Here is a 19,111-nt window from a genome sequence, read left to right on the forward strand (position 1 = left end):
TAACCAGATCGGGTAGTCAGCCAATGCCAATGTCAGAGAGATCAATGTAGTAGTACAGCAAGCAAGATCAGGAACCAGAAGGGATGTCAGCCAAGCAAGTCTTCAACAGGAACGCAGGAGAAAGTCTCAGAGATGTGACCAAAGGTGATGGCAGAGATGAAGTGAGCTGGATGGCTTTAAGTAGGCAGGACTGATGAGCAGATCATCAACATCTGAGTGACTGTGGAGAGCAATTAGCCTACAGCTGAGCGACCAGCTCAGAGAAGGAAGGGCTGAGCCCAGCCCTGACAGTACCCCCTCCTCAATGACCCCTCCCCCTCGGAGGAACACCGGGCTTGAGGGGAAAACATCTATGGAAATCATGGAGGAGGACAGGAGCATGTACGTCCGAGGATGAGACCCAAGAGCGTTTCTCCAGACCTCACCCCTTCCAATGCACCAGCTACTCTATACGTCCACAGAACCTACGGGAGTCAACAATGGATTGTACTTCATACTCCTTGTGGTTCTGAACCTGTATAGGGTGAGGACGTGGCACCGAGGTGGTAAAGCGGTTGCAGACCAAAGGTTTCAATAAGGAGACATGAAACACATTAGAGATGCGCATACTAGGAGGAAGGTCCAACGTGTAAGTCACTGGGTTAATCCTGCAAAGGATACGGAAAGGCCCAATAAACCGAGGCTGCAAACTTCAAAGAAGAAACACAAAGTCGGAGGTTGCGAGACAACAGCCAGACTCTGTCCCCAACCTGGTAGGAAGGCGCAGGCAGGCATCTGCGGTCAGCGTGGAGTCTGTACCTATCATTAGCATGTCACAAAGCCTCCTGGACTTGTGCCCAAGTAGAACGAAGACCACAGAGATGCTCCTCTAACGCAGGAATACTCTGCAGAACAAGCAAGGCAGGCAACACGGAAGGTTGGAAACCATAGTTCACCATAAACGGCGACAAACGGGAAGCTGAATTCAAGGCACTATTGTGAGCAAACTCTGCCCACGGTAAAAGGTCTGACCAGTTGTTATGATGGTCAGAAATATAGCGACGTAGGAATTGCTCCAAGGACTGATTGACTCGCCCCATTAGACTGCGGGTGATGAGCAGAGGAGAAAGCAATCTGAATACCCAACTGTGCACAAAAGGCTCGCCAGAACCGGGACACAAACTGACTACCTCTGTCTGAGACAATGACCTTGGGTAGCCCATGTAAGCAGAAGATCTCTCGAGCAAAAATAGAAGCCAGTTTCTTAGAAGTAGACAACTTCTTGAGTGGAATACAATGCAACATTTTCGAGAACCGGTCAACCACGATAAGGATAATTGTGTTGCCCTGGGAGTTGGGTAACTCCACAATGAAATCCATAGACAGGTGGGTCCAGGGCCTCTCTCCATTGGGTATGGGTTGTAGGAGGCCCACTGGAAGGTGTTGTGGAGTCTTACTCTGAGCACACATGGAACAGACAGCTACGGAGGCGGTTACATCAGCATGTAGACTATGCCACCAGAATTGTTGGGAAATGGCCCAAAAGAATTGATTCTTCCCAGGGTGGCCAGCAGCCTTGGGAGAATGGTAAGCCTGGAGCACGGCAGTACAGAGACTCTCAGGAACAAAACAGCGGTCCCAAGGTTTCTCAGGAGAAGCATCGACGTGAGCAGCAAGAATTTTGTCACCCAGAGGAGAAGTAAGACTGGTGCAAACCGTAGCCAGAATACGATCAGCAGGAATCACAGGAACCGGAACCGACTCCAACTTGGAAGTGGAGGAAAATTGTCATGACAAGGCGCCAGCCCTTATATTCTTAGTACCGGGTAAGAATGAGAAAATGTCCTTCTGGGAGAGAGGTGCTTAGCCTCAGACAAGTATGTGAGATTCTTATGGTCAGTAAGAATGACAACCGGCACAGTAGTACCTTCAAGGAGATGTCTCTATTCTTTCAGGGCTAAAATGATCACCAACAGCTCTCTGTCACCAATCTCGTAATTGCACTCTGCCGGTGACAATTTCTTGGAAAAGAAGCCACACGGATGCATAGCACACCCAGAGTTAGGACATTGAGATAGAAGAGCGACAATTCCAGTCTTGGAAGCATCAACTTCTAGGATAAAAGGTAACGTAGGATCAGGATGTGCCAACGCAGGAGCAGAAACAAAGGCAACCTTGAGGCTCTCAAAGGCCTTAATGGACTCTGGAGACCAACTCTGTGGGTTGTTGTCTTTCTGGTCATATCAGTCAGGGGCTTGACCTGAGACGAGAAGTTACGAATAATCTTCCCATAATAGTTGGCAAAGCCAAGAAAACGCTGCAGAGGATGTAAACCCATGGGTCGAGGCCACTGTAGGACCACTAAACGTTTCTCTGGGTCCATCGAAAAACCAGCAGTGGAAATTACATAGCCCAGGAATTTGACCTGTTCACAATGGAATTTGCTCTTTTCAAATTTACAGTAGAGATTGTTCTCTCGTAGTCTCTGAAGCACATGACAGACATCTGTGTGGTGGCTCTCCAGGGACTTGGAAAATATGAGGATATCATTGAGATAAACCATCACACATAACTGCAAAAAATCTCAGAGGACATCGTTAATGAACTCCTGGTAAACTGCTGGAGCGTTACAAAGGCCAAAAGGCATTACGAGATACTCATAATGACCTGATCTGGTATTAAACACAGTTTTCCACTTGTCGCCCTCCTTAATCCCGAGGAGATTGTATGCCCCTCTCAAATCAAGCTTTGTGAAAACCATTGCTCACTTGAGGCGGTCAAATAACTCCGTAATCAACAGAATGGGATAGGCATTCTTAATCGTGAAATGATTGAGACACCTATAATCGATTCAAGGTCTCAGTTCACCACTCTTCTTCTTTACAAAAAAGAAACCAGCACCAGCAGGAGACCGAGGATTTGCAGATGAAACCACAAGAAAGTGCGTCTGCAACATACTCCTCCATGGCCTTATCCTCCAAGACCAACAAAGGGTAAACCTGGCCATGAGGGGGTATGGCCCCAGGTTGAATGTCAATTGTGCAATCATACGACCAGGGTGGAGGCAAAGTACTGGCTTGACCTTTGTCAAAGACTTCGCTAAAATCACGGTACTCCACAGAGAGTGAGGGAGGAGGGTGAAGAGGTCCACAGGACCTTGGCTACCTTCTGGAAGCATCTCTCACTGCACTGTGGTGACCAGGACAGAACCTCAGCATGGAGCCAATGAAAAGAAGGGTTGTGCCTCTGTAACCAAGGATAGCCAATAACCAGTGAAAACTTAGATGAGGAAATAACTTGGAATTGGATTATCTCATGATGAAGGGCCCCTACAGCCATGGACAATGGAACAGTCTCCTGAGTCACATGGGCAGGCTGTAGAGGTCTACTGTCAAGAGCCTCAGTGGCAAGTGGAGTGTCACGCAGCTGCAATCGAGTGCTTTTATACAAAGGCAGCATCAATGAACAGGCCTGCAGCCCCAGAGTCAATTAGAGCCTTTATCTCGATGGATGACTCAGCCCAAGACAGGATAACCAAAACCAAGGGCTTATCTTTCTGGGGAACTGGAGATGAAACAACGCCACCTAAGATCTGTCCATGACAGGACCTCAAGGTTTGGGCGTTCCCTGGACGGATAGAACAAGACTTAAAAAAGTGACTAGCCTGGCCACAATAAAGGCACAATCTCTCCCTCCTCTAAGGGCTCTCTCATCCGCAGAGAGACGCATGAAGCCCAAGTACATTAGTTCATCTTCACAGACCGACTCGGTACCAGGAGGCATGGGAGGTGAGGGAGGCAAGGGTGGGACTGCAAACCTCGGACAGAAATGTACAGAAGGCTTGCACCAGCGCTCCTTAAAAGAGAGTCTTTCTCTGAGTCTGGAGTCAATGAGGATGGCAAATGTGACCAACCTCTCCAGCTCTGTGGGTATATCTCGGGCTGCTATTTGGATATGGGAGATGCAAAAACCTGTGGTCCTGAGTTACCCAGAATTTGTGGCTTCCTTCAAAAGGGTATACACAAACAGTAACTCAAGGTGTCGTGACCCTGGATGACATAATTCTCTTACGAAACGCACAGGGAAGAGCAGGGTGACGCGCTGATGTCACCTCGAGTTACTGTTTGTGTATCCAGAAGGACGGGATTCTCTGAATGTGCACCGGCCGGCACATTGGACTTCAGGCTTTCTATTTTATGCAACATTTGTAAGTACGTTATTTTGTTTTTAAACTTTTAAATAAACCTGAAGGTTTTTACACTATTGGAGCATTCATGTTTTTTACATGCTATGTGCATCCACTCATGGGCTTGATTACTAATGAGGCGATCTGAAGAGCAGCAAGCAAGCACGTTTGGTGCGCTCTGAAGTTAAAGCTGTGCCTAGATTACATGCTTTCCCTGATCCTCTGTAATGGGGGATCACGGACATCTGATAAGCAGTGATTCTTTCTATAGCGATGGTGGATAGCATACAGTTTTTGTTAATCAGGGATTGAAGATTTATCTCATCTGTGGATGTACTTTATTCCTGATTTTTGCATGGGTGGACGTAATATTCTTGAGTTATTTATATACAGACTCTTTGTTTTGTTTTGATATTGAGTAATTTTTCATTTATAATTTTTATGGTTTATCAATTTTTCATTCATGCTTTCTGCAAGGTTTATGATTTATAACGTATACCTGCTGACTGAGCTTATGATTCACACTGAATTGTGAATGGTTTCCACAATTTGTGTGTTTTATTTTTTATTAACTTATGGTTTACACTTGTTCAAATTTACAGGTTTAGCGTGATTCTATTTTTTCTTTTCATATTTTTCACTGTATTGGTGTTATATAGGAGAATTACTGCTTCCACTATACAACAATTTTTATTATTTAGAGGTGCTTTATATATATATATCTTAGCGTAGTTTATTTTTCTTTTTTCTTCACAAGCTGAAAGAACATTTTGGAATTAAAGCGGGAGTCCACCGGGACTCCGCGTTTTTTTTTTTTTTTTTTAAAAGCCAGCAGCTACAAATACTGCAGCTGCTGACTTTTAAATAGTGACACTTACCTGTCCAGCGCGCCCGCGATGTCGGCACCCGAAGCCGATCGCTCGCTCGGCTGCCGGGTCCCGCCGCCATCTTGGGTATGGGAATCAGGAAATTGAGCCTTTCGGCTTCATTTCCCGGTTCCCTACTGCGCATGCGCGAGCCGCGCGGCGCAATCCGGACGGTCCCCGCTGCCTCTGGGAGCTGTGTGTTTCCCAGCAGGCAGCGGGTCACTTGCTGAAGGGGGCGGGCGCTTGCGGAACGGGGGCGTAACCTACGCCCGTTCCGCAGAGAGCTAGCCCGGAAGTGGGTGCAGTTACCTGGATTATCCAGGTAACTGCACCCCCCTCCCCCCTGAAAGGTGCCGATTGTGGCGCCGGAGGGGGGGGATTCCGATGAGCGGAGGTCCATTTTAGGGTGGACCTCCGCTTTAAAGAGCTAGGGAACATTAGCTACTATCTGGGAATCCAAATAGTGAGAGAAGAAGATGGAAGTTATCTTCTCAACCAATCTCCTATGGAACCAGGCTCTAAAGAACAATGAAGCAGAAAACTTTCTACAAAATAATGACAAGTTTAGCAGAGCAATTGGTAAGCTGCTATATGTTGCCAATGACAAAACCAGACGTAGCTGCAGCAGTGGGCATACTATGTAGGAAAGTCTCAGCTCTCTGTCAGCGTGACTAGAACACAGTAAAAAAAAAGTGATGCAATACCTCAAAGGAACAATTCAGATGAAGTTACAGTTAGCAGCAACATCCAATCCAAAACTGGTCGGCTATGTGGATGCTCATTGGGCCAGGGACTGCACAGACCGCAAATCCACAAGTGGATTCATCTTCCAGTATGTGGAAGGAACCATAAGTTGGTCTAGTCAAAAGCAAGCAACTGTCGCTCTATCTTCAACTGAAGCAGAGTACATTGCAGCAGCACACGCATGTCAACAGACGATATGGATTTGTCAACTTTTTGTGGACATTGGAATAGATATGTCAAAACCAATTCCCAGTTTTGAAGACAACCAGGATTGTATAAAGCTTATACAATCAGAAGGGGTCAAGGGTCCTAGGACCAAACACATCAATGTCAAGTATCACCTAATGAGGGACAATCAAGAGCAAGGTGTTATTGACATTCAATACTGGTCATCAGAGGAGATGACTGCTAATGCACTCAGCAAGCCTTTGTTGAAGGAATGGCATAGTTAAATCCAGAAGAAGTCAAATATAATTTGACAAAGCACACGCTGTTGAGAAGGGGTGATGGAAAAGAACAACAGCATGTAATATAAAGTTGTTAATAAACTGACAATACTGTATGCATTATACCTATCCATGCAGCTGGTGGCACGGTGGTATTATAGTTTATAGTTCTTATATTCTGTGATTGAACAGAATGTATTGTCTATCTATGCTCAATTCACTTGTTTGTGTTCTCTTCCTGTTCCATGATGATAAAAGGCATTTTATGTACTTCTCCATGAAAAGTAGGGGACCCCAACATCAAAAAAAGGGATGAGGCAGGGATGCTCCCTATCGTCACTAGTATTTGCAATCGCTATTGAAACCTTAGCTATTGCCATCAGATCTCACGCCGATACTAAAGGGGCATTGTGTGGCCCTCAGGAGCACAAATGCATGTTGTTCGCAGACGACATGCTGCTATTTATTACCTCTTCACTGATATCAACCCCCAAAGTATTTCAACTACTTCAGGACTTTGGTACTATCTCAGGTCCTAAAATAAATGTCTCCAGATCAGTTGATTTAAACATATCAGTCTGCCCTAAGCTAGTGGATTAGCTCAAGCATCATTGACCATTTTCCTGGGCCTTTGATTCAATTCCATATTTAGGAATCAAGCTATATAATAATATAGACAAACTGTACGCAGCTAATTATCCTACCATGCTTTGTAAACTAGAAGGAGGACTTAAAAATTTGGTCGAACTGTGTTTTATCCTGGATTAATGCTATTAAGATTACATTGCTACCATGTTTACTATACCTCTTTTGCTCCCTCCCCATACCTATCAAGAAAATACATCTTTCCAAAGTTCAGGAAAAAGGGCCATCGCTGTGCTAAAGAAGTTCTCTTCTGCCTGAAAAATCAAGGTGGACTAGGGCATGTGGTGGTATTATCAGGCCATGCAACTGGCCCAAATCTCTTTAATATACTCGAGGGGCCCCAAACCAGATTGAGTTTCTGTAGAAAGACAGGGAGCTCTTCTACATGTGATCGACTACCTCCTGTGGAGCCCCCCTAAATGGAAAGTCACTGTTTTGGTACCTACACTATGCCACTCTTTGGCACTCTCTGATGCACTACACAAACAGGCTACACTAATCTCTAGCATGAGGCCCCTCTCCCATTTATTTCATAACTCGGAGTTCCCCCCTGGTATGAACATTCTTGCCTTCCGATGGTGGCTGAATAAGGGACTATTCAGAATAGGTCACTTCTTTACCTCAGTGGAATCGTCTCTTTAGGATATTGTTAAACTCAAAATTCTGAATACATAGACATTCAGACTCTCACAAATTACACATTTCTTACACACTATCTGGTTGGACAAACCTGAACCCCCCCAAACCTACCGTTTATGAACAATATCATGGATCAGAGTGGAGGCAACTCTATTATATATTCCTCCCTGGCAGACAAATTGGACATAACCTGCTCACGCCCGATCCTGGGAGTCTGATTTGGAGATCCATTTAGATCCTGAACAGTGGTTTCAGGCATTCGGACGCTCAAATAAGGGTATCATGAATACCTCTCTAATTGAAGCAAATATTAAAATCTTCACTAGATGCTACTATTCCCTCAATAGATTGGCCAGGATCTTCCCAGATGCTTCCCCCTTGTGCTACAGAGGGTGCAATCATGTTGGTTCCATGCACCACATATGGGGGACCTGCCCTTGTATTTAAAATGATTGGAACAAGTTCTTCCAAATACCAGGGAAAGTTACAGGGGTGGCAGTTCCTCAGGAGCCCACAAGTGCCGTTTTGAACCACAGGGTGGACAAAACTCCTAAACACACTCAGACATTGATCTTTTTTATATTTCTGGGAACTAAAATCAAACTTGCAGGAGCCTGGAAGAAACCCACGGTCTCAATTCCAGCAACAAAGCGGAAAATCTCCTGGATCATGTCCCAGAAACAAATTGTAGCTAAACTTCTAAATAAAGTTCAGTTTGAAGCAATCTGGTAACTCTTGGCACTTTATATTAAGGTCTCCCTATATCTGGGTCATGTACCCCTCTAAATGGATTCTCCTGGAAGTCTTGTCCTCTTCCTTTGCCTTTTTTGACCCCTTTCCTTCTGGTTTCTTCTCTTATCTCTTATTTCTCTATTCATTTCTTCACAATACTCCCACTGGCATAAAGCCTTATATTTTTGTTACTTAACACTTAGGAAAATATAGTGACCAGTAGGTGACACATTATGATCTGATAGTATTTGCCTTGGAAAAATAACCACTAGGTCCTATTGAAATGAGATACGGGTTATAGATATTGCCTTCCTCTCTTTATCACGTATATATTACCCAGGCCCGGTGATCCAGTCTCTGGGTTCTGGATGAGGGAGAGAGGTGGGGACATGACCCTGGTACCAAATTATTCCTAATGGGGGTCTCCTAGTCAACAGTGTGTGCCCATAGGGGTGGCATGGATGACCCATGTTGGGTTGGTGGAGCCTCGACCGCCTCAACTAATTCCCTGAATTTTTTTTTAACTAACCGATTTTATTTGAAATTTCATAATGAGACCCTAGAACCTTTGCTTTGTTCTTATTGTTCACAATCCACTTTGTTACAATCCTTCTGTGTGTGCTTGCTGTTCTTGCCTCTAACTGTTAAGGAGGGATTACATTGGTAAATGAAGGTCAAAGATGGATATGCCAAAACCGATCAAAAGAAAATCCACATTTTATTAAAGTCATATAACTGAGAGCGTTACAGACAATCATGAAAATCCTTAGATGTTACATCATCGCCCTGATTCCAGAGTCAGATGTACACAAATTTATACAGATTTCAAATAGGCGAAAACACCTTCATTGGTAATTCATTAACACATGATGCGCCATGGAAGTTTAGCATGGTCAGAATTCACAAAATATATTGAACATGTGATAGCCTTCAAAAAACAAAGTTATCCCCTCCATGGACAATTATCTTGTTATTTACCAGCAGAGTCAAAAGGTTAATTTTTTTTTTTATATTAAAAAAAATATATATTTTGAAAAGCAGAAGTCACACATATGTAAACAATAGTAGGTACAAAGAAGTGTGATAATTGCACAGATCACATTTAACAAAAGCATTTTTAGATCCATTACCATTGATCTATTCTGGTCCACTGGACTATAGTGGTAAAAACAGACCTAATGGGTGCAGGTTCTCACATCTTCCAGCTCCCCAAATGGGAACAACTTGTGTCGGAAGGAGAATCTCTAACCCCCACCTACGGACCTAAACCCTCTATCAAATATGGGTATAACACCGGGGTAATTGCTAAATAAGTAATTTTAGAATTATATAAACTATATCTTTCACATTAAACCTTAAAACTTGTTATTGTTAGTAGACCTGTAGTGAAGGAGATGGGAGGGAAGATAAGGATAGAAGCTCAAAGTGAGAGATGAGAAAGAGGAGTAAAGAAAAAGAAAGCATCCCATCAAGCGCTGAGTATAATTTATTTTGTAGGTATGTTAGCAACAAGGGGGTGCCTACATATCGGGCCCAGGGTTCCCAGGTGGCCTCAAATTTATTGGCTGTGTCTAGTAATTTGCTGGATAGCTATTCCTGAGACATTATCTAGGATATTTTCCCTTTTGCAGCCAATAATTACATTTTTGGTTGTTTCCAGGCTTTAGCCACTCTGATGCCACATACACATGATCGGACTATCCGGCGGACAAACCGCCGGACTTTGCAGCTGAGGTCCTCCGGACTTTCCGAATGAGCGAACCTGCCCACACACAACTGGACTTTTCCAGCAGGCTAGGTCTGGCATCCTGCCGGACTATGGTTGTAGTCTGCCAGACTTTTAAATGAACGGACTTGCCCACACACAGAGAGAATTTTCGGTTCTTCTTGCCGGGCCTCCGCTATCTTCTTATAGCTCTTTTACTAGTGTTGGCCCGGTCTTCTGTCGCCGCGCCTTCTCTTCTTTTCTTCTTCTCTTCTTCTTCTTCCTTGCGATGTTGACACGACCCTCTCTGTGGCCGCAATGGCAGGGACGCATTGTGCGGCGACTTATATAGGGACAATGGGCGGGATCACCGGGTGATGTCACATGGTGACCATGCCCCCTTATGATGTCACAGTCCCAGCATCCTCCGGGACTGTGACATCATAAGGCAGTGGGGACACCATGTGACATCACCCGGTGACCCCGTCCCTTGTCCCTATATAAGTCGCCACACAATGTGTCCCTGCCATTGGGGCCAGAGAGAGCGTTGTGTCAACATCACAAGGAAGGTGAAGAAGAGAAGGCGGCATCAGCGACAGAAGACTGGGCCAACGCTAGTAAAAGAGCTATAAGAAGATAGCGGAGGCCCAGCAAGAAGAACCGAAGAGCGGGACAAGACCCCTGAAGAGCGGGACAAGTCTGAAGAAGACCACCGGACGGCGGCAGCGATGACAAAGATGACAGCCGGGCTCCTCCATTAGTAAAAGAACTAGCAGAAGATAGCGGAGAAGTCCGGCGAGAAGACCGCACCAAGATGGAAGAAGACCACCGGAACTGTCTAATAAATTATTTAAAAAACTTGTGTTGTGTTTTTTATTTACACTTTTTTTACCAGATGAATGGGTAGGGGTACAATGTACCCCATACTCATTCACATAGGGTGGGGGGCCAGTATCTGGGGGCCCCCATTATTCCGATAAGCCCCCTGCCCTCAGACCCTGACAACCAATGGCCAGAGTTGTCAGGAAGAGTCCCTTGTCCTCATCAACATGGGGACAAGGTGCTGTGGGGTGGGGGGTCTCTAATCTGGGATTTTACGATATGTGTAATAATGTGAGTTGGGACTAAAAGATGATCGATCCTAGCATATGAGTTATGAGGATTGGAGTAGTGTGTGAAGTCTTGCTTAGGTGGGTTCAGCTCTCTCCAGACGTCTGCCATATTTGTAATTGTTAAAAAAAATGTCTGCATTTAAGAGATACATTTATACCTTGAACGTTATGAGTGGCAGCCTTTAGAATGTTCTGTGTGGTGTTAGCCATGAAACCAGAATTGAGGAGCGCAAATGGATCTTCCGTCGCTTTCCTCAGGGATTCTTTTCTATTGGACGGATGTAGAGGGGCTTCCATGTGGGAGCATTTGGTATCTTGTTCACTGTGTAGGCCAGGCGAGGTGAGTTTCTGGAAGAAACAAAATAGGAGATGCTCAATAGGAGAAAGAATAGGAAAGAGGAAGAAGAAGAGGGACAGTAAGAGAGGGGGTTTTCTCGTTAGGCTGGTATTTGGACCCCGGGGGGAAGACCCTAAGGACCATCTAACAAGAAGAGAAAAAACAAAACAAAAGTATCCAAATCAGAAAGGCTCGGAAGTCCTATCCCTTGGAAACCAGAAGGAGTCTAAGGGATATGAGGAGGCACATGTGAGCCACCCCAAACCAGGGCGCCCTTTAAAATTGTAACAATTAAACTTGTGTTAACGATAAAAATTTATATCCAAGACTACAAACATGAATTAAGAAAAAATATAGTGGGGGATCAAATGGCCCCAGGACCCATCCACGGTAGGACACCCCCATCCTGATAGTAAAGATGAGGAGATGAAGTGGACTAGGTGGGCCAGCAAATTTAGCCCATATGGCTCCAGTGCGGAAGTCATTAGCCAGTTCTTTGAGGTTGTCCTCCCTCTGCCGTAGCGGAGAGTGGGCTGCTGGGATTCCCGCCTCTGGTAGCCAGGGGAAAACTGTCAAAAAAACACAGAACTGCTGAAGGAACAAAGGAGGAACACAGGAGAGACGACTCCTGGAAATAGTGATGGAGTCAGTCATAGCATGTAAATGGTTAAATGTGTGGACTAGGGATGGGCTTTATGTTCGGGTCGAACATGAGTTAGGCGGCGTACACACGCGGGGACTGTCTGCCGAAACTAAGTTCGTCAAACAGTCCGCTCAAACTTTTGAATGAACGAACACGCCCACACACGGCACTTTTTGAGCGGACAAATACGGCAAACTTTGTTCGTCGTACTAAGTCCGCGCAACTTTTGAAATGAGCGGACTCGCCCACACACGAGGCAACAGTCCGCTCATTTCGAGCGCGTGTGCAGCTAGGCGGGGCCCGCGACGGAGACGTCGCGGGCTCCACCGCCTGGAATGGACTTAAAGGGGAACCCCAACGCCGAAAAAAATCGGCGTGGGGGTCCCCCCAAAGTCCACAACAGACCCTTGTCCGAGCACGCTACCCGGCCGGCCAGGAAAGGGGGGCGAGCGAGCGCGCCCCCCCTCCTGAGCCGTACCAGGCCGCGTGCCCTCAACATGGGGGTGCCTTGGGGAAGGGGGGGCCGCGCGGCCCCCCCACCCCAAAGCACCTTGTCCCCATGTTGATGAGGACAAGGGCCTCTTCCTGACAACCCTGGCCGTTGGTTGTCGGGGTCTGCGGGCGGGGGGCTTATCGGAATCCGGGAGCCCCCTTTAATAAGGGGGCCCCCGGATACCGGCCCCCCACCCTATGTGAATGAGTATGGGGTACAATGTACCCCTACCCATTCACCTGTAAAATAAAAGAACCCAAAAAAAAACACAACACACAAGATAAAATATTTTATTGCACAGCTCCGGGGGTCTTCCGTCTTCGGGGGTCTTCTCGCCGGACTCCTCCGCTATCTTCTTGTAGCTCTTTTGCTAGCGGAGGAGTCCGGCTTTCTTCCTCCCCGCCGCCGGCCTCTTCTCCCGACTTCGGGGGTCTTGTCCCCCTCTTCGGTTCTTCTGCCGGGCCACCGCGCCTTCTTATAGCTCTTTTGCAGGCGGTGGCCCGGTCTTCTGTCGCCGCTGTCGCCGCCGCCTTCCGTTCGTGTTCTTCTTCTTGTTCTTCTTGTTCTTCTCCAGGAGATGTTGACACGTCGCTCTCTCCGGCCGGAATGCCAGAGCCGCGCTGTGCGGCCACTTATATAGTGACAATGGGGCGGTGTCACATGGTATATGTCACATGGGTTGGTCACATGGGTTGATGTCACATGGGGACTATGACATCGTAAGGGGGCGGGGTCACCATGTGACCAACCCATGTGACATATACCATGTGACACCGCCCCATTGTCACTATATAAGTGGCCGCTCAGCGCGGCTCTGGCATTCCGGCCGGAGAGAGCGACGTGTCAACATCTCCTGGAGAAGAACAAGAAGAACGGAAGGCGGCGACAGAAGACCGGGCCACCGCCTGCAAAAGAGCTATAAGAAGGCGCGGTGGCCCGGCAGAAGAACCGAAGAGGGGGACAAGACCCCCGAAGTCGGGAGAAGAGGCCGGCGGCGGGGAGGAAGAAAGCCGGACTCCTCCGCTAGCAAAAGAGCTACAAGAAGATAGCGGAGGAGTCCGGCGAGAAGACCCCCGAAGACGGAAGACCCCCGGAGCTGTGCAATAAAATATTTTATCTCGTGTGTTGTGTTTTTTTTGGGGTTCTTTTATTTTACAGGTGAATGGGTAGGGGTACATTGTACCCCATACTCATTCACATAGGGTGGGGGGCCGGTATCCGGGGGCCCCCTTATTAAAGGGGGCTCCCGGATTCCGATAAGCCCCCCGCCCGCAGACCCCGACAACCAACGGCCAGGGTTGTCGGGAAGAGGCCCTTGTCCTCATCAACATGGGGACAAGGTGCTTTGGGGTGGGGGGCCGCGCGCCCCCCCCTTCCCCAAGGCACCCCCCATGTTGAGGGCACGCGGCCTGGTATGGCTCAGGAGGGGGGGCGTGCTCGCTCGCCCCCCTTTCCTGGCCGGCCGGGTAGCGTGCTCGGACAAGGGTCTGTTGTGGACTTTGGGGGGACCCCCACGCCGATTTTTTTCGGCGTTGGGGTTCCCCTTTAAGTCCATTCCAGGCGGCGGAGCCAGCGACGTCTCCTTCGCGGGCCCCGCCTACCTGCACACGCGCTCGAAATGAGCAGACTTTCCTCCGAGCGGGAACAGTTTGCTCATTTCGAAAGTAGCCTACACACGGGCGGACTGTTCGCTCAAACCAAGTTTCAGCGGACAGTTTTTCGGAATTTCCGAAAAACTTTGTTCGTCAAACTGTCCGCTGAAACTGTCCGCTGAAGCCCCACACACGAGCGGACTGTCCGCTGAAACACTGTTCAGCGGACAAAGTTGAGCCAACAGTCCGCCCGTGTGTACGCGGCCTTAGACTCGAACATTGGCTATTCGCCCATTCACCGAATAGCAAACAATTTGAAAGCCGCGGGTCCTGCCCCAGGGGACATGTATCAATGCAAAAAAAGTTTTAAAAATGGCCATTTTTTCAGGAGCAGTGATTTTAATAATGCTTAAAGTGAAACAATAAAAGTGTAATGTTCCTTTAAATTTCGTACCTGGGGGTGTCTATAGTATGCCTGTAAAGGGGCACATGTTTCCCGTGCTGACAGCAAAATTACATTTCTAAAGGAAAAAAAGTCATTTAAAACTACTCACGGCTATAATGAATTGTCGATCCTGGCAATACACATAAAAGTTCATTGATTAAAACGGCATGGAATTTCCCCACAGGGGAACCCCGAACCAAAATTTAAAAAAAAATGTGTGGGGGTCCCCCTAAATTCCATACCAGGCCCTTCAGGTTTGGCATGTATATTAAGGGGAATTCTGCGCCCAAATGAAAATATTTTTTTCTTTTAAATGGCCTGGGGTCCCCCCAAAAATCCATACCAGACCCTTATCTGAGCACGTAACCTGGCAGGCCGCAGGAAAGGAGAGGGAATGAGAGAGCGCCCCCCCCTGAACCATACCAGGCCACATGCCCTCAACATTGGAAGGGTGCTTTGGGGTAGCCCCCCAAAGCACCCTGTCCCCATGTTGATGGGGGCGAGGGCCTCATCCCGCAACCCTTGCCCGGTGGCTGTGGGGGTCTGCAGGCAGGGTGCTTATCGGAATCTGGAAGCCCCCTTTAACAAGGGGACCCCCAGATCCCAGCCCCCCCCCCCGTGGGAATTGGTAATGGGCTGCAAATGTACCCCTACCATTTCACCAAAAAAGTGTCAAAAAGGTTAAAAAATACAAGAGACAATTTTTGACAAGTCCTTTATTAACTTCTTCTTCTTTCCCCGCTTCTTCTTCCATCTTATTTCTTCTGGTCTTCATTCGGTGTTCTTCTTCCTCCATCTTCTTCTTCTCCATCTTCTTCTTTCTCCACTCTTCTCGTCTGGCATCTTCCTCCGGCTTCTTCTCCGCTTCGTCCTCTGTACGATCCGCCTCAGTGGGAGTCTTCTGCCGTGTGATGCTTCTGTTCTTCTGATACTTCTTATATAATGGAGGGCGGGACCACCTAGTGACCCCGACCCCTCTGACGCACAGGGACTTTCCCATGGCTTTCCCCGTGTTGTCAGAGGGGGCGGGGTCACCTGTTTACATAAACAGGGTGACCCCACCCCCCCCCCCCACCCCCGATATCACGGGCCCAGGGCCAACCTTACTAAGGTTGGTCCTAGGTAGTCACTGTGGGCACTGCTGGTCTAGCGTGGTGCAGAGCTTGGGGAACAGCCGGCCATCTTGGAACACTCACGCATGGCATGTGCTCTCCCAAAGGTTACATTTTTAATACTGTGTAGTATAGGTTGGATAGTCATGCTGAGCTGTTTTGCAACTCCAAAAAAAAAATATTTTCTTTTTTTTAGGATGATTTTAATGAAAATTATCTGATAGCAAAATGTATGTTTTAGCAAAATCATTGGATTTGCATGCCATATATTTATAGGCAGCACCTGAAAATTCCCATAATTTCTTTGGTTATAGTCAGCTTAATGGTTAGGGTGTTCTTTAAATGCTCCAATCTCCATCATAAAGGCAATTGGTCTAATGGTACAGAACATTAACAGCTATCTTAAAGAGGTTTTTAAATTTATATACAGTATATTTAAAATGTTATCAAAATGTTCTTGTCTAATGCTGTTTCTAGTTGCTTGACAACTCTGTGCACATTTTGCTATTGGGCACCTAGCAGTTGCTCGGTCTACTATAATTTTAAAGAACAATAGTGATTGGGCACGTTTTCTAAAGTCGAGTGTCCGGTTGAAGTTGGAGGTTATTATAGATGTGACAATCAGCACTGCTATCCAGTAAATCGGTTCACTCAAATTTAATAGTAGTTCACGGCAACCAATCACAATTCACCAATCACTAAGTTGACTGCAGCCATTTGAAATCTTATTGGTATAAGAAGTGTGTGCATGTACACTTTACATGAGTGAATTAGCCAGTCTATCTGCATTTCTGTACCCATAAATTAGAAATGGGCAAAACTCAAACCTTAAACAACTTGCCAGAAAGTGAACTATGAACATCATCCTCAGACCTGTATGAGCAATAAATAATAAATGTAAATGTTGTCTGAAACTTTAAGATAAACAAGTTGAGAAAAAAGCAAAATGGCATTGCTCTATGAACATATTAAATTAAAGGAAACTCATAAAACACAATAGGGCATAGCAGAAAACCAATTTAAATAACATTTTGTACTTTTTTCTTCTGTTTGGTATGTTACAATAAACACTGAGACCATCTGTTCAGCTCACAAGGAAAGCCTGTGTAGACTGCCACCACAGAATCAGAAATCTTCTTGTGCGATAGCCTCCATTCTCCTTTGATATTACAGGCGTTAAAAGGTAGCATAAGGGACTTCATGCTGATGTCATCTGCTCTCTGATATTTAATCATTAATACAGAGCTGTACACAGAGATGACTTGAAAGAAAATGCTAAACTTCTGCTTCCTTAAAGTATATCTAAAGACAGATATTTTCAGTTTTGGGTAGAGTAGTGAGGGGCTATCAAGTGTGTCCTATAGATACAATAAAAGGCTGTGCCTAGAGTGGTGCGAATGCCACCCCAGTGCCCTTCTACAACACACCCACACTACAGTGCACCACAATATATGGCATCAAGTGTGTCAGGGAAAAATTATTGATTTCCATTTTTACCTGTGTTGCAATTCATGAATGTGTGATCTAAGGCCAGGTTCACACTTATTTCACACCTATGCATTTTTTGTGCGGTTTCAGTTTTGCATAAATACACGTTCACATCTGTGTATTTTATGAAAAGGGCCAGGGACTTTTTTTTTGTTTTTTGGTTCCATAGACTTCAATGGATCAAAAATGTGCATTGAAAAACACAAAATTCACCTGGAATATGCAAACTGCAACCTGTATAGGTGTGAACCAGGTCTAAATGCATCGCAATGTAGAACAGACATGATATTTTGCCCTAGCATTGGGGTCATACTCCTCTGGATGGCATGGTCTGCCAAGAGTTTGGCCTGGGCCATGGAAATGGGACACACCACATACATACATACATAGCAAAAATCTCTGACACTGAGCTAAACGTAATTATTCTGTCTCACTAATCTTTTTAAGCCTTCTGACCAGAATCAAGATGGCACAAAATGCCCATCGCCATGAAGGGGTTACATGAATTACTTTCACATTTGGAGTGCACTTTCTATATGTGTGTATAATGAAGGCTTAAAATAAGCAAGACTTTTCTCAGTCTGAAACTTTCTAAGTAGAAAGATATAATGTGAACGTTGTTTCATGTTATCTGTTTGTACAATGGCTTCAGAATTAGAGAATTTATCTTTTATCCCAATCTCTTTAAATCTTTTGAAATGTTTAGAAATGTCGCAGTCTTTAGAATTGTTGCAATCTTCATCAGATTTACTGCTCTTTTGCAAAAATGTCTTTCTTTATCGAGCAGTAATTGTTTCCTTTGTGCCTTTAGAACATCATATTGTTATAGATTCATCTCAGGCAGAGTTGGGGTTAAAAAGATAGAAACATATTCCTTTAGTAATATTTTATGTAGAGTTAGTTATAGAACTATTCTATAATCATAGTCAGTTTTGGATAACGCAGTCAGAAGGCAGATATACTGTTCAAATAGACAAAGAGTATCAGAGTATTTTGATTGGTCTAGTGATGTTGGGAGCTACAGCATCGTATGTACAGTAAGCAAGGGCAAAATCATAGCTATCGCAGACTGAATGTAACTACTATGTGGCCCAGAAGTACAAGGATCTCAGAACTGTTATTCTACACTTTGATTTATTCAGTAGTAAGGGTAATGGGTAAATACACTTGGGAATAGTGATGGCCGAACGGTTCGCCCGGCGGTCGCTTCGCGGGGAATTTCGGCTGTTCGCAATTCGCCCGATCGGCGGACTATTGCCGCCGTTCGCCCGGCGGACTTCCATGTTTTCTGTGAAATAGAACTTTGACCTATGATGACACATCCATCATGGGGTACAGGACAGCCAGTTGAGACATTACAGCACATGGATACATGGACATTCCCCCTAACTTATAAATACACCCGATCCGGCGGCCATTTTACATTGTTTCTTCTGTCACTATAGGGAGAGGTTGCTGTGTGGAGCAGGGAGAGATTGCAGTGACCCAAATCGCTAGCTATTTGGTACACAAAAGTTCTTTTCAGGACTGGTATAGGTGTTAGGTGTATATAGGTTTGCTGTGCTACTGATTGTTGCAGAAGCCTGAGTGTCTTTTGTCAGTTTAGAGAAAGGGACAGGACGGTGTGTGCTGCAGGGAGAGTCAGTTTAATCATTAGCTGTTACTATCAGGTCCACAAAAGTGCTATTCCAGTTATTGTTCCAGCAGCCTCTGTTTTGTCAGTTTATATAGGGACAGGCAGGAAGCAGTGTGTGAGGCAGTGAGGGTCAGTTTAATCAGTAGCTGTTACTATATTAGGTCCACAGAGGTTCTTTTCAGGACTGGTATCAGTGGTATGGTAATAGGCTTGTACACGTATAATATTCTTTCTTCTAAATATAGAAAGAATATTATACTTGACTGCTGCCCTTCTGCTGCAGTCTGCTAATCATTCACAACCTACTTGTT

This window comes from Lithobates pipiens, unplaced genomic scaffold, assembly GCF_037356315.1.
Source record: "Lithobates pipiens isolate NorthernLeopardFrog02 unplaced genomic scaffold, aLitPip1_a1.2 Scaffold_8, whole genome shotgun sequence".
In the NCBI taxonomy this organism is placed as follows: domain Eukaryota; kingdom Metazoa; phylum Chordata; class Amphibia; order Anura; family Ranidae; genus Lithobates; species Lithobates pipiens.